At 50.8% G+C, this 13,089-nt stretch overlaps 1 pseudogene; it reads right to left on the reverse strand.

Moving 5' to 3' along the window:
* Positions 1-7,819: 7,819 nt before the first annotated feature.
* On the reverse strand, positions 7,820-9,169 carry LOC101278983 (beta-1,4 N-acetylgalactosaminyltransferase 2-like; annotated as a pseudogene).
* Positions 9,170-13,089: the final 3,920 nt, after the last annotated feature.

The following is a 13,089-nucleotide window of genomic DNA, read 5'->3' on the forward strand; positions in this document are numbered from 1 at the left end:
AGAGGGTGGAAAACACAGGGGAATTCATTCACCTCTAGAGCCTCAGGAATGGAACACAGCCCTCCAACTCCTTAATCCTAGCCCAGTGTCCTTCTACAGACCCCATAAGATAACCAACTTGGGCTGTTTTAAGTCACCACGCTGTGGTGATTTGTTACAGCAGCAAAAGGAAGCTAATACAGAGTTTGGTCATTTCGTTTGGAGCCAATACGCTGTGGACATCTCTCTGTGTTTCAGAGCAAGAGGAGACATGGTCAGGTGAGATAAGCTCACCTCTTGAAAGCCACATCCACAAGGGCGTTTATGTAGTTTTGTCTTAGTGGGAAAGGGATTGGAAGCTGGGAAGAGGGAAGTGGCCATCTCTAGGGAATTAAATTCTGAGGCCGGAGGATGGAAGGGATCCTGCCTCACTGTACACAGAGCCCAGGAGCAGTGGGACCTGCTGAGGGGCACCCACAGAGACGTAGACAAGGAACACTAGAGCCTGAGCCAACCCTTAAGTTCGCACAGCAGAGCAGGTGCACAGCCAACGGAGGCCACCTTCGAATGAACCGCCTGGCCCTGGACAGGTTGGGCGCCGGATCCCCACTCTCACGGGTTTTCCTTCTAGGAGGGGCCAGACAGCAGACGTATAAACAAAGAAACCAAGACACGTCCATGCTTTGCAGAGAACAGGGCACTCAGTGGACCAGAGCTGGGTAACTGCATTAGACTCGGGGATGGGGTATCAGAGACGGCCCCTCTGACCCTCTGACCTATGACCTGAATGACAAGAAGGAGGCAAGTAGATCAGGGTTCACCTTTGACGTGCCAAGCACTTTCCATGTGCTGTTTTATTTAATTCTCCCAGCCGACCTACAGAATCTACATTATTGTCTTCTCCGTTTTACAGATGAGGAAACTGAGGTTCACAGACATTAAGTTCCTTGTCTAAGATAACACAGCCAACCGCAAAAGAATGAGGACCAGGCAGACGTGCGCTCTGTTGTCTGGCTCTGAAGCCACAATCCTTTCTATTCTGCTCATAGGGGCTCCAGTTGCATCCTTCTTGGAATTGTCCCAAATGTTCCAGACAGAAATTTCTTTCCCGCTAGGTGCTGACATTTTGATCTTTCCTCCTTGGTCCCCTGGCAAGGGCAACGCACGAGGAGGTTTCCACCCTCCCAGCCATCCCTCACGGGAGAGGATGAAGCTGGTCAACCGCTCCCACCCCCTCCACCTTCCTGACCTCGCTCCTGTGCTGTCCTGCCCTCCCTCCTGCCAGTGGTCCCCTGGGGCCCTGGTCCAGAGACCCAGCACCCGCTCTCTGTGCGGCCTTGCCCTGTGGGCCAGTGGGTGGGAGAGAGAGCAAGGCCAGATGGGCCGAGCGGAGCCCGGAGTGACGGGCTGGTGGTATTCGAGCCTATTTTTATTCACAAAAATCTGTTCTGTATTTTATTCAGCTTTGGGGCAAAGAGAGGTCAACTCTCTTCACCTCTGCTGTAAGATGAGAATAGTGCAGGAAATGAAATGACAGGGAAGCCAGCCGGGGAGAGGGAGAAAGGGCAAATTACAGGGAAATTAAAAACCTGTGCTCAGATCAGAGTGGAGGGTGTCAAAGCTCTCCTTCCACAGGGCCTTTCTCCCCAAGACCGCGGGGCCTGGAGATGTGAGCCCTGCTGCCATGCTCGGCAACCCCCGTGTGAGGCCCGGTGACTGGGCATGGTGGTCCGGCATATGTGCTGCCCCAGCCAGGCTTCCTGAGGAAGGGCCTGGCTCTGACTACTGCACCATCTCCTGGGCCTTCCGGGTCCAGTGGGGTCACTGGAAGGAACCTCCCCAGGGAGCAGAGCCCGAGAGCCTGACGTGCTGGCATATGGCCCGTCTTCACCTTCTTCATGGTTACAGAGTCCCTTCTGTGTGCCAGGCACCGGGGTCCTGTGCGTATGAGTCAAAAGGCATGAAATTATTTGGAAACAGATAAAGTAGCATCTGCTCCTTCGCTCCACAGAGGCATGACTTCAGCTCCTACGTGCCCTTCAAGGCCTACCTGCGATGCTGCAGCCTCCCCTCCCTCCTGGGATGGAGCAGAGACTGTGGCTGTGGTCCCAGCATCCAAGAGCAGGAATATGGCAGGCAGACAGCAGGTGCTCACTTTCCTCTTGACCTGGCGGATGCGGAGACATGGTCTCAGTTCCATCCAGAAAATAATCTTGGAACACCTGTTAAGTGCTGGGTATGGGGACAGGGGACAAGTTTCTACTCCCAGAGATCCAACAATAGGGGGGGAGGAATAGACACGCTTGACTCACTTCAGCAGAAAGCGGAGTGAGAGAAAGGCTGAACGGAAGTTTCCACCAGCTCTGGGAGCACAGAAGAGAAGGGCTCATTGCCGTGAATGGGCCAGGGTGAGCTTACTGGGCAGGGAGGCATTTGGGTGAGGCCCTTAAAGACGAGCAGAATTTTATTTTATTTTGGTTTTGTTTGTTTGCTGCTAAAAGAAATGCAGTGGCAGAGCCCTGAAAGAGATGGGGGAATGGCATCCAGGAGGAAGAGTGGAGAAGCCAAATGGTGGCTGGGAACACTGACCTATTGTGGTACATTTGGGAAGCAGTGGGGAGCACCGTGAATTAGTCTGCTTGGGGACCCATCACACAAACCCCAGACTGGGGGCTTCCATGGCAGAAACTTCTCTCTCACGGCTCTAGAGGCTGGAGGTCTGGGATCAAGGTGTTGGCAGGGTTGGTCTCTTCTGAGGCCTCTCTCCCTGGCTTGTGGGCGGCTGCCTCCTTGCTGTGTCCTCCTGTGAGTCATCTCACTGTGTCTGCTGTCTCTCTGTGTGTCCTGATCTCCTCTTCCTATAAGGGCACCAGTCAGACTGGATTTAAAGCCCACCCAAGCAGCCTCATTTCAATTTAACTACCTCTTTAAGGGTAATTTAAATACTCCAAATACAGTCAGATTCTGAGGTCCTGAGGGTTAGGACTTCAACACATGAATTTTAGGGAGACATAATTCAGCCCATGACAGGCAGCATGCCTGTCTGAAGGGGAGGCATGGGCTGAGGAGAGAGGAGCACCATGGTGGTGAGATGGGGAGAACCTTAGGTCGAGGCCAGATGCCATAATCTTCTGAGTGTAAGCCTAATTCATTTGGCTTTTATGTTATTGGTTAATGTTATCAAAACATGCCCTGTACCCTGCTGTGTGCTAATAGATGGTAAGCAAACAAAAGACAGACCTTGGTGTCCCATGGTTGAGCTTGGGAAACCAATTTCTTCCCCGCAGGTCCTCTCAGGGCCCTTAAGTATGCTAATGTGTGTTGTGAATTCTCAAGAGGGAAGCATGATCACTGAAACCAATTTTTAATAGCTAGGAGACACCACTGAAAATACCGGGGAGCCAGCAAAGATTTTTGAACAGAAAAGCAACATGACCAAATCTTAAGTTTCTCATGCACAGGAGTTGAAAACCTTGAGGTTGATGGGCCATCAGAGATGGTTAAACACCAGCCTCTGGGTGAGGTTATGTACCAGAAGGCCTGGCCTCCATGGGTAGGGTAGCCTGTGTCTGGGCACAGCTCTCTGGAATCCAGGGGCACCCCTCTGCTGCCTCACCATCCCTTCTTCCATTCAACAAGTATAAATTAGGCCCCTACTGTGTACAGGCACTCTGGTCTGCCAGCCTGCTTGTCCCTCAACCTGGAGAGCCTTGCTTATTGTCTGTGTCTCTGGGCAGGTTTTCTGTTCCATGTGGATAAGGGAACTCCAAGGAGTCTGAAAGCACCAGCCATCTGGGGCCTGCTGCCCTGGTCCCCTCTCTCCTCTTCAAGTATACGCCACACCCGATGCAAAGACCTAGGACACATATTAGGGTGACTAGGACACTCCTGGTACCTCAAGGCTGAGCTGAGGCCCTGTTGCTCTAGGCAACAAAGCAATCACAGGAATGCAAGTGCAATCCTTCTGGAACAAAGGCCTCCATTTTCCAGCTCACAGGAGGCCCAGGAGGTGTAGACACATCCCTGGAGGCAGGCATTCTCAAGAATTCACAAGGTTCAGTTAAATGTGCTAAACTGGGGGAAATGGGACCCAAGTCTCAGACTCGGGCAGAGGAGCCGTGGGCCTGACAGCAGCAGGGACGGGCCTGCCCACACCCAGTGGCCTCAGGGACACAGGTGGGCCTGCCTGTTCAAAGGCTTTCTCCTCTCTGCCTGGCCTAAGTCAGGGCTTTGCCTGCATCCCCACTAAGAAGCCAGGGGTAGGATGCAGCCCTGCAGGAGCAGAGCCCTGATGCAGCCCTGCAGGAGCAGAGCTCTGGGGGAGCGGAGTGCACAGGGTTACAGGGAGGGGCCGGAGGAGGGTGACTGAGAGCTCTGGGGTGCTGGGCACCCAGACTGGTGGTAAAAGGCCAAGTCGGGCTGTCGGGCCGCAGCCTCTCAGCCAGACACCTCCGAGGCTGCTGGGAATTTCGATGCAGCAATCTGTGATTGGCGATTTGGGGATGCGGTCTCCTCCATATAGAAAAATTCTGATTTTTTTTACTTGTTTTTGCCAGTAACATACGTGACTAAAACCCCTGTCTATTTCTCAGCCACAAGTTTCATTATCCCTGAGCCTGGATGCAGAGGGACACTTTTACCCACATTACTTAGTAACTACAATAAAAAAGAAAAATGAACAGAAAAAAAACAGAGCATTTCACACTGTATTTTTTTCTGCCACTACAACATGTCCCTGTGTCAAATGACCCATCAGAATGTCAGGTGCCCTCCAGGGCCAAGGGAAGTCCTCTTGCCCTGCACTCCCTTCACCCTCCCCACACCCGTGTGTTCTGATGCTCTCGGGGTGAGTCTGGCCTTGAGGCAGAAGAGAACCCCTTCCCACTTCCCTCACGGGACTTTCTCGGTCATTCCCAAGCATCACGGATCCGAGGAACAGCCTGCCCCCACTCAGTACACTTTCCTGGCCTGGCCAGCCTGTCATTGGCATTTGCTGGTGTTCATCTCCAAGGGCTCAGATGGCATAAATTTATGGAGCCTTTCCTTCCCATTTTCCCTCTGGTTCTTTGGAGGAAAAAAGTTAAGTACCCAGCTTACTACCATGAGCTTTCCCTGCCACGATGGAACCAACGTCTTTGGGTGTCCCAAGTGGCACAGAAATCTAAAAAGACTGCAATCCCTCGGGCTCACGTCACCTCATCCCAGTCTGTGACCAAACGCCTGCAGCATACAAATGGAAGTTGACATGACTAAGCCCAGCTATGGCCCCAGGGAATTTCAATGTCCCCACGCTCCTGAGAAGCAGCAAGAGTCCTGGGGACTCCCAATCCTGACCTTGCATCCTGGCTCCAGACAAACAGCCTCCCACTCTGGACCACAGTCTCTTCTTCTGTAAAATAAACTCTAAGATTCCTTCCAATTCCCCAAGTCTATAATCCCATATGCCTACGGTTGAGTACCTGTAATGTTTATTTTTGGGGAAAGGGGATTTTTTTATTTTAGGACTTGAAAGTTTTAACTTCAGACTGATAGTCATTTTGGATGATTAATTCAAGGCTAAGTGAATAGCTAGACTATTGCTGTAGCCCGTTTTTTATGGGGAAAACAGAATGACTGGGGAAATTTCCTGTCCCCAAAAACATGTGTTTTGAGCAGTCTTTCTTTCTCTGCTTTGCATGTACAATGGGATTTTGCCCGTTTCTTCCACACTAGGGGGACAGGTCAGGGGGCCCCCGCTCCTGGCTCCCTTCAGAATGCAGATGCCTACAATTCTCAGCAACAGGGTGGAAGCAAGCAGGTGGTGAAACAGGAAGTGAGTGGCTCTGCTGACAAAGAGACCTGACTTCATACCAGCACCTGGTGCTCTGCCTGACGCTATGCTTCTGTCTAGGGCAACCTCACCCCGGGGCCGGGGGAGCGTCAGGCCCTGAGGACTCCTGACCTGCAAGCTTCACACAGCTGCTTGGGGCCAAATGGTGACAGCTTGGGGCCAAATGGTCGAGTAACCCTTTGGGCATCACCACACTCCCATTCAGCTTTAAGACCTGCTAGATGCCAGGGGGCGGCCTGAGCCATGGGTGCCAGAACCATCTGGTGGTACCAGGAAATGTGAGCTAACCTTCGGTCCTTTTTCGAGAAAACAGTTGCTATGAAATAGAGCCTTGGATTAATGTGGTTTGTAAATGTAAAAAGTTGCTACTGAGGACCTCCGATCTCCCCAGATGTGTCAAAGTTCAATGTTGAGAGAAGGCTCTGAGAGAAGAAGGGCCCAGGCACTGGAGTGGACTTCAGGCCCTTGGATAGGGCCGTGACATTGCCCAAGACCTTTGGAGTTTCACACCGAACCCTAATTCCAGGCTGTACGTCAGGTTGGCTGGGACGAGGCAGGGCAGAAAGCACAGGTGTTTCAGAACATCCAAGGAGTGCAACGTTGGCTGCTATGCAGAGCCCCGTCCGTGACTCTTGGAAGCCAATGAGGCCACATTTTCTGATGTGAGGCCAGGAAATCATGTAGGGTCCTCTTTGTTTCTCTCTGCAACTGGCCAACACGTGAAGTCCCGGGAACAAACTTAAACTCAAATTGTGAATTTCTAGGTCACACGAGGACACAGATTAATCAGAATATTTACCAAACGCTGTCAACACAAGCTGGAGGGAGCAGGCCTGTCGATGCCAGTGACATTTTGTGGATTTCTTGTAGCATGTTTTGTCCATCCTTTCCTTATTAAACATTCAAATCCTCTTCATGTTCTCTAAAACTAGATGCTGTCGTCTGCTCACCCGCTGAGCACCAGTATTCCAAGACACATGCCTGGAGCCACACTGGGCTGGAGGGCCCCAGGGCCCAGTTTCACCACATCATACACAACAGACACAGATGCACACACCAGGCATGTATCACGCAGATGCTACAAAGCATGCAAAGCCAGAAACCTCCCGTGAGACCCAGTCCCTTAGCCAAAACCCCGGAAGTTTTAGGCTGTCCTTGCAGAGCTGAACTATCCTGGCCCACAACACAAAACACCTGGTTCTCACAAGCGCCTCCCGACATTAACATGGCAAGCGCCACCCCATGTTTTCTATGGAGAAACTAAGGCCCAGCTGGCCCAGTCACAGAAGTAGTTTAGTAGTCAGGTTTCTTTTTCATTTTTCATGAAGTTTTATTAATATCTCACAGACACATTTTCAGAGATCCTGAGCTACCCTCGGCCATCTCCAGTAGGAAAGAGTAGAAACGAAAAGGCAGAGCCAGTGCGGCACTAGGAGAATCTCCTGACTCCCAAGGTAACCGAGAGAGCCTGCCTCATCGTGACGGCTCCACTCTGCAGATGACACGGGTCTCGAGCGGTCAGCAGCTGATCTCAAGGCCCTGGAATTTAGTGGCTTGGCCACTGCACTTACGCTGTTTATCATGGCTCCTCAGCACAGGGCCCGACTTCAATCCCAGGCATTCTGGAATCTGTCTTTATGATAGGGAGTCTGATGCCAGGGAAAGCTTTATTCCAGCAGTGAGTGGACTCTACCCCAGTGATCTCATCCCTCCAACTGCCCGCGTCCCATCTGTGTGCCGGGCTCCAGGTGAGCTGACTCCCTCCTCGCCTGCCTGGTCCGCCTCTCATCCTCTGACCCGATTCCACTAGCGGACCAAACTGAACCAGGCTTCCACCTTCTCCAGGCAAGGACCCTGGGTTATTCACGTTATTTGAGTCCACAAGGTAGGACCAGAAAAATTTGTGAATGACAGTGATGCTGGAGATGATCTGTGATATAATTTCCAGCAAATAACCCTCAAGGACCCAGCGGCCATCTTTTTGACTGAGGATACCAACCCATCATATACTTTCATGTGAGATGAAATGAGATAATGTGAGATACTATATGTACAAATGCTTCATAAATTGTAAGACCTCATACAAACAATAATGAATACAGTCTCCCTTGCCCTGATCAGTGATTGGTCCATTTCTAATGACCCTTAGCTTTTGATTGTTATTTCCAATACCTGAGCCAGACCCATCTGCCCTGTCCGTCTTATCAGGAGTTCAAATTTTGATAGCCTATCCACCAGTTCCTCTGTTTTAGATAGCTGCAACTGGTCAGCCTAACGCTTTTCTGATGCCCAGACAACATTTATGTGGCACATTGGAGATGGTTCTTGAAGTAGTGGAGAGCCAGCTTGAACTAGACCTAAGCTTTGGTGTTGGTTCAGTATACGTTGTAGCTCTTCTCCAGGGCTGCCAGCTCTGGGTCCACCACTGGAGAACACGGCTGGTGACCTACAATCACATTTGAGCGGGACGCCACGAGCAGGCTCCCGAGCCCATCAGTAAGGAACTCTGAGTGAGCCACTCGCTGCAGGCGGGGGTTGAAGCCAACTCTTTGGAGCCGTCCTGTGTGGGCCAGGAAGAAGCTGACAGCACCGCTGGTCACCACGCATCTGGGGAAGCCGTCCAGGGGCCGGAGAGATCCTGACCGCCAGTGGAGACAGTCCCCATTCTCACTGTGCTCCACGAACAGCTTAAACTGGAACACGTTTCCAAGCACACTGAACGCCTACCACGTCCAGTTCCGTCTTCTCTAGGACATCCACCAGCACCTCAATCTTGGTCTTGTCGTTGAAGAGAAAGTCATCGTTCACCCAGAGGACGTATTTGGTGATGACCTGAGATATGGCCAGGTTCCTACCGGCAAACCAATCCTTTCCGTAAGGCATGGTGTAATATTCCACGTGGCTGTTATTAATTTTCAGGGGCTCCTTGCTGTCATCAGCCACGATCACGGCCAAGTCTGGGTAATACTCACGTATGCTCCGGAGCACGGTCATGAGCTTGTGGAGATGGAGGAAAGTTTTGGTGGCAATGCTCACCAGGTCTCTGAGCTTCCTCTCTGGTCCAGGGTCATATAACTTGGGCATAACAGGAAGGCGGATGGTCACTGGAAATTTGGCCACTGAGGACTTGGACTCCAGACTCATCACACCCACCCTGCAGCGCTGGTACTCTGTGCTTGTGTATGTCACATGCTGGAGTATGAAATTCAAAAGCTTCCGGTTACTGGTCGAAGTGGTCAGCTGCTTCTGGCCTCTGCCCTGCAGCACACTGTCTGGGATGTCAGCAAGGGTGTCCAGTGTGCCCAGAGAAGCTGTCGGGGTGACCTCGCAGAAGGGAGCATCTGGTCCTTCAAACTGGAGACCCGCACGAAGTCATCCCGAAACCCGCCGCCTCACACATTCCAGGCTGGTGGAGCTGGGCAGCCACCCTGCCAACTGTCCAGCCCTTGGCACCCTAGTAGTCACTTTAGTAGTCAGTCAAGGTTTAGGTTAAAAGCAAAGAAAGGTTTCTTCCCCTACCCGTAGAGGAAAGGGGCTCTTCCTGGCCTGAGGGAGTGCCAGCAGCCCAGGCCTTGCCTCTGCTCTCTGTCCCAGTTTGGGGACTGACCACTGCTCACCACTGCCCTTCTTACATACCACCTACTCAGAGTCTGGCAAACCCTAAACTTTCGCCATAAAGGCCACATTCTGATGGCCGTGCTATGCTGAAGCTGGCTCGTCCCGCCCCCTGACAGCCTGTTGTTAAATATTCAGGAAACTTGCTAGTCAGGTGTTTAAAGGTTGGTATTATGAAACTGACCGTGGTGGGAACATTTATACCATGGAAATCAGCAAATGCAACAAGCCACACATCAGGGACTTTTTTTTTTTCCTAGAAAGATAGTTCATCAGCATATCACTGCTCGCCAGAGAGAATCACCCTGACTTCAATAAGACCTCAGGACTGGGACTTTCCTGGTGGCACAGTGGTTAAGAATCTGCCTGCCAATTCAGGGGATATGGGTTCGAGCCCTGGTCCGGGAAGATCCCACATGCCGCAAAGCAACTAAGCCTGTGAGCCACAATTACTGAGCCACAACTACTGAGCCCACGTGCCACAACTACTGAAGGCCACGCACCTAGAGCCCGTGCTCCACAAGAGAAGCCGCCGCAATAAGCCCGCGCACTGCAACAACGAGTAGAACCCACTCGCCACAACTAGGGAAAGCCCGCACGCAGCAACAAAGACCCAACGCAGCCAAAAATAATAAATAAATTAATTAATTAATTTTTAAAAAAGACCTCAGGACTTTGTGAGCAGAGGGGATTTCTCTCAGGATTCACGGTGCATACAACAGAACCCGACTCTGGTAAGCAGACAGGGGATTTTGGGGATGGATGTCAGAGAACTTACAGAATCCATAGGATATCTGGAGAATCAGAATCAGGAAAACAGGCTGGAACTGAGCATGGCCAGTCAGGGTGTGCCAGACCGGGCCACCGTGCGGCTGGATGCTCGCGTCTCAGTTCTGCTGCCACAGGGCCCTGAACCTCAACCCCGAGCACCTCCCCCTCAGCCAGAGAGAAGTCTAAGCGCACCTGCTCCTTGACAGCCCTTGCTCTGGCTCTGAATGGGTGCATGTGATTGGCTGACTTTAGGTCGTATCTGCAACTCCCAGAAGTCAGGGTCATGAAGAACAATTCTCAGGCCTTTTCTGCTGCTGTAGCAGAGGTAGGAAGGTGACAACACGAGCGGATTTGCCAAAGAGAAGAAATACTGAGAATGCCCTCTGCAGAAAGGCTCTCCCGAGCCTGTAGGCTGCTGAGTTGATTGGTCCTAAAGCAACAGAAGGGAGTGAGAGCCTTAAAGTGTCCTACCCTCAAATCTGCTCCCACCCTGACATAAGTTCTTCCCTCCTCTGCCCACCTAGTTGTGATTTTTACAACCAAAATCTTGCTTTTAGTGAATAAGATCCCTTTCTGAAATGAAATAGCCTTCCCAGATACATCCAGGGCTTGGGTGGCATATTAGTCACTCACACCTTAGTGTGGATCAGTTTAATCTGACATTTTCCCCTTATCCTCTTCATTCAGCTCAACTAAAAGAGTGGGAGTAATTCTTGATCACATACATTAGTGGAAGAGTTAAGCATGGATAATCCAGAACAGGTAATCCAAGAAATATTTCCATGTGGCTCTGGCATAGAGCATTTGAGTCATTCATTATATAAAGGCATTAGAACTGCCTGTGTAAATTATGAGCACAATGGATGGAGAAAGGGCCGTCATAGTCCATAAGTCCAGTGGTGCCTTTCAGCTTACAGACTGTAAAATCAACGGCACCCCTTGGAGTTGTGCAGTGCACAACCTATACAACTGTATATGGTAGCCCTAGTGGAGGCTGTTCAGGGCTCTCTGAGCAGGAAGGGAAGAAAGTTAAGAAGAAACAACACCAAAGACCCCATAGAATTGATCTTATCACTGGGAGAAGATATATTACAAGATTTAATACATAAAACGTAAACATACGCACAGCACATGAACACTTATAATAAGGCATCTTCATACTCATCCAGACTCACCCTAATTCATCTAAAAAAGAATCCGAGAAGAACCAAAGAGCTTCTCAGTGTTTAACTATGCTTATGAAAAACAAAACATTAGAGATCTTTTCATCATTCAAGGATGTGCTGGTGGGAGGAGGGAGGGGCTGCTGGTAGACAGGTGGGATGACACTGAGCTGCTCAGAAGCCTGGTCCTCAGGTTGTCGAGTGACAAGGGGCTGAGAGGAGAGAAGCACACAGCCCGCCCTGCTCCCCCGAAGGCATGTTCCTTTATAACATGTGAAAGGAACTTACAGAGTAACAAGTACCCGATGCAGGAAGACTTTGGTCTCTAAGTGATCCCATGTTTGCAGCCTGTTGTTGATTTTACCCAAAGGAAAGGAAACAAATCACCACTTTTCTCTTGGAGGCCATGGTTGCAGCCCTGCCTTGGTTTTCTTGCCATCCCAGCAGACCTGGCGTCCAGAGCAGGAGTCAGAGCTCGGCCAGGTCCAGACCGTACAGCAGACCTCAGGAGACATGTGGGCCCGTCAGCCCCGGACCTGGGCACTCTGTCTCGTGAGCTCTCTGGTTCAACTGAAATCAAGCTGGACTTGGGCCGCCAAGTCCAGAAAACAAGGTCTTAGCCTGTGGTTAGGAGGCCTGGGCGCTAATCCTGCTGCCACCCAACTCACGGGGTGAGCTAAGAAAGCCCCTTCCCTTTCTGGGCCCCAGTTGGAGGCTACTGGGGCTCTTGCTCGTTCCCGCCATGGCTGCTGAAGTGCTCAGGCTGCTCTAGAGACCTCTGTCTGATCCATAACTGCACACACCACACAGTGCTGACCTCAAGCACATACATGGAGCTGGATGTTCCCTTGGGCCTCCTCCTCTTGCCACCTCCCAAAGACCCATTCTCTCAGAGTCAGTCCAGGCTCCCAGTAGCCTGCCACCCCAGGAAGGACCTCACAAGGATTAAACGTGAAAAACAAAAGCAGGTGAAGGAAACTCAGGAAAATATATTTTATAATCCCTTAGGGGAAATGCCTTTTCAGGCATGTCACAAAACCTCGATATCCATAAAATAGGAGATCGACAACTTTGACTAGATTTCCATATTAAGAAGAAGAACACCAAACAGCAAAAGCAAAGATAAATGAAAAGCTAGAAGAAAATATTTGGAACTTATATCACAGGTAAAAGATTAATTTCCTTGAGACTTAAAAAGCTCCTTTGGAGTTTGAGAGATCTAATAACTAGTATCCCTTTTCCTACCAAAATTCCAAACTAACCTGTAATAGGCACAGGAATAGGTAAATGAGGACCCCAAAACCAGCTTTATTACTCACAGAGCTTTTGAAGGACATACTTTAGGGATGCAAACAATGGGCCTCCTAATGCCAGACCCCGGGATGAAGCATGTCTGCCCCCAGATCACAGGCAGCTGTGGAAACTTGCACGCCTCACCTGGCAAGGGCAGGGCCTCTGTTGCTAAGTGGACTGCAGAGCCAGGGGCCACCAGGAGCGCCTGTGTTCTGCAGGCAGGCAGATCCCAAAGGGCAGGAAGAGGGAGGCAAGGCCTGTCCACTTCCTCCTCCCAAACTTACCAATCAGATAATTTACTTCTCTTCCCCACAGTTGAAGTGAGTGAAGGGGGAGAGGGTCAGAAAGAGAACAAGATTTACATTTACCGATGTCCTTTCACTCGGAAATACAAAGCATGGAGAAGGGAAATCCTCCCCCCGCTTCCAATAAATTCGA

This window comes from Orcinus orca, chromosome 13 (assembly GCF_937001465.1).
Source record: "Orcinus orca chromosome 13, mOrcOrc1.1, whole genome shotgun sequence".
NCBI lineage: Eukaryota > Metazoa > Chordata > Mammalia > Artiodactyla > Delphinidae > Orcinus > Orcinus orca.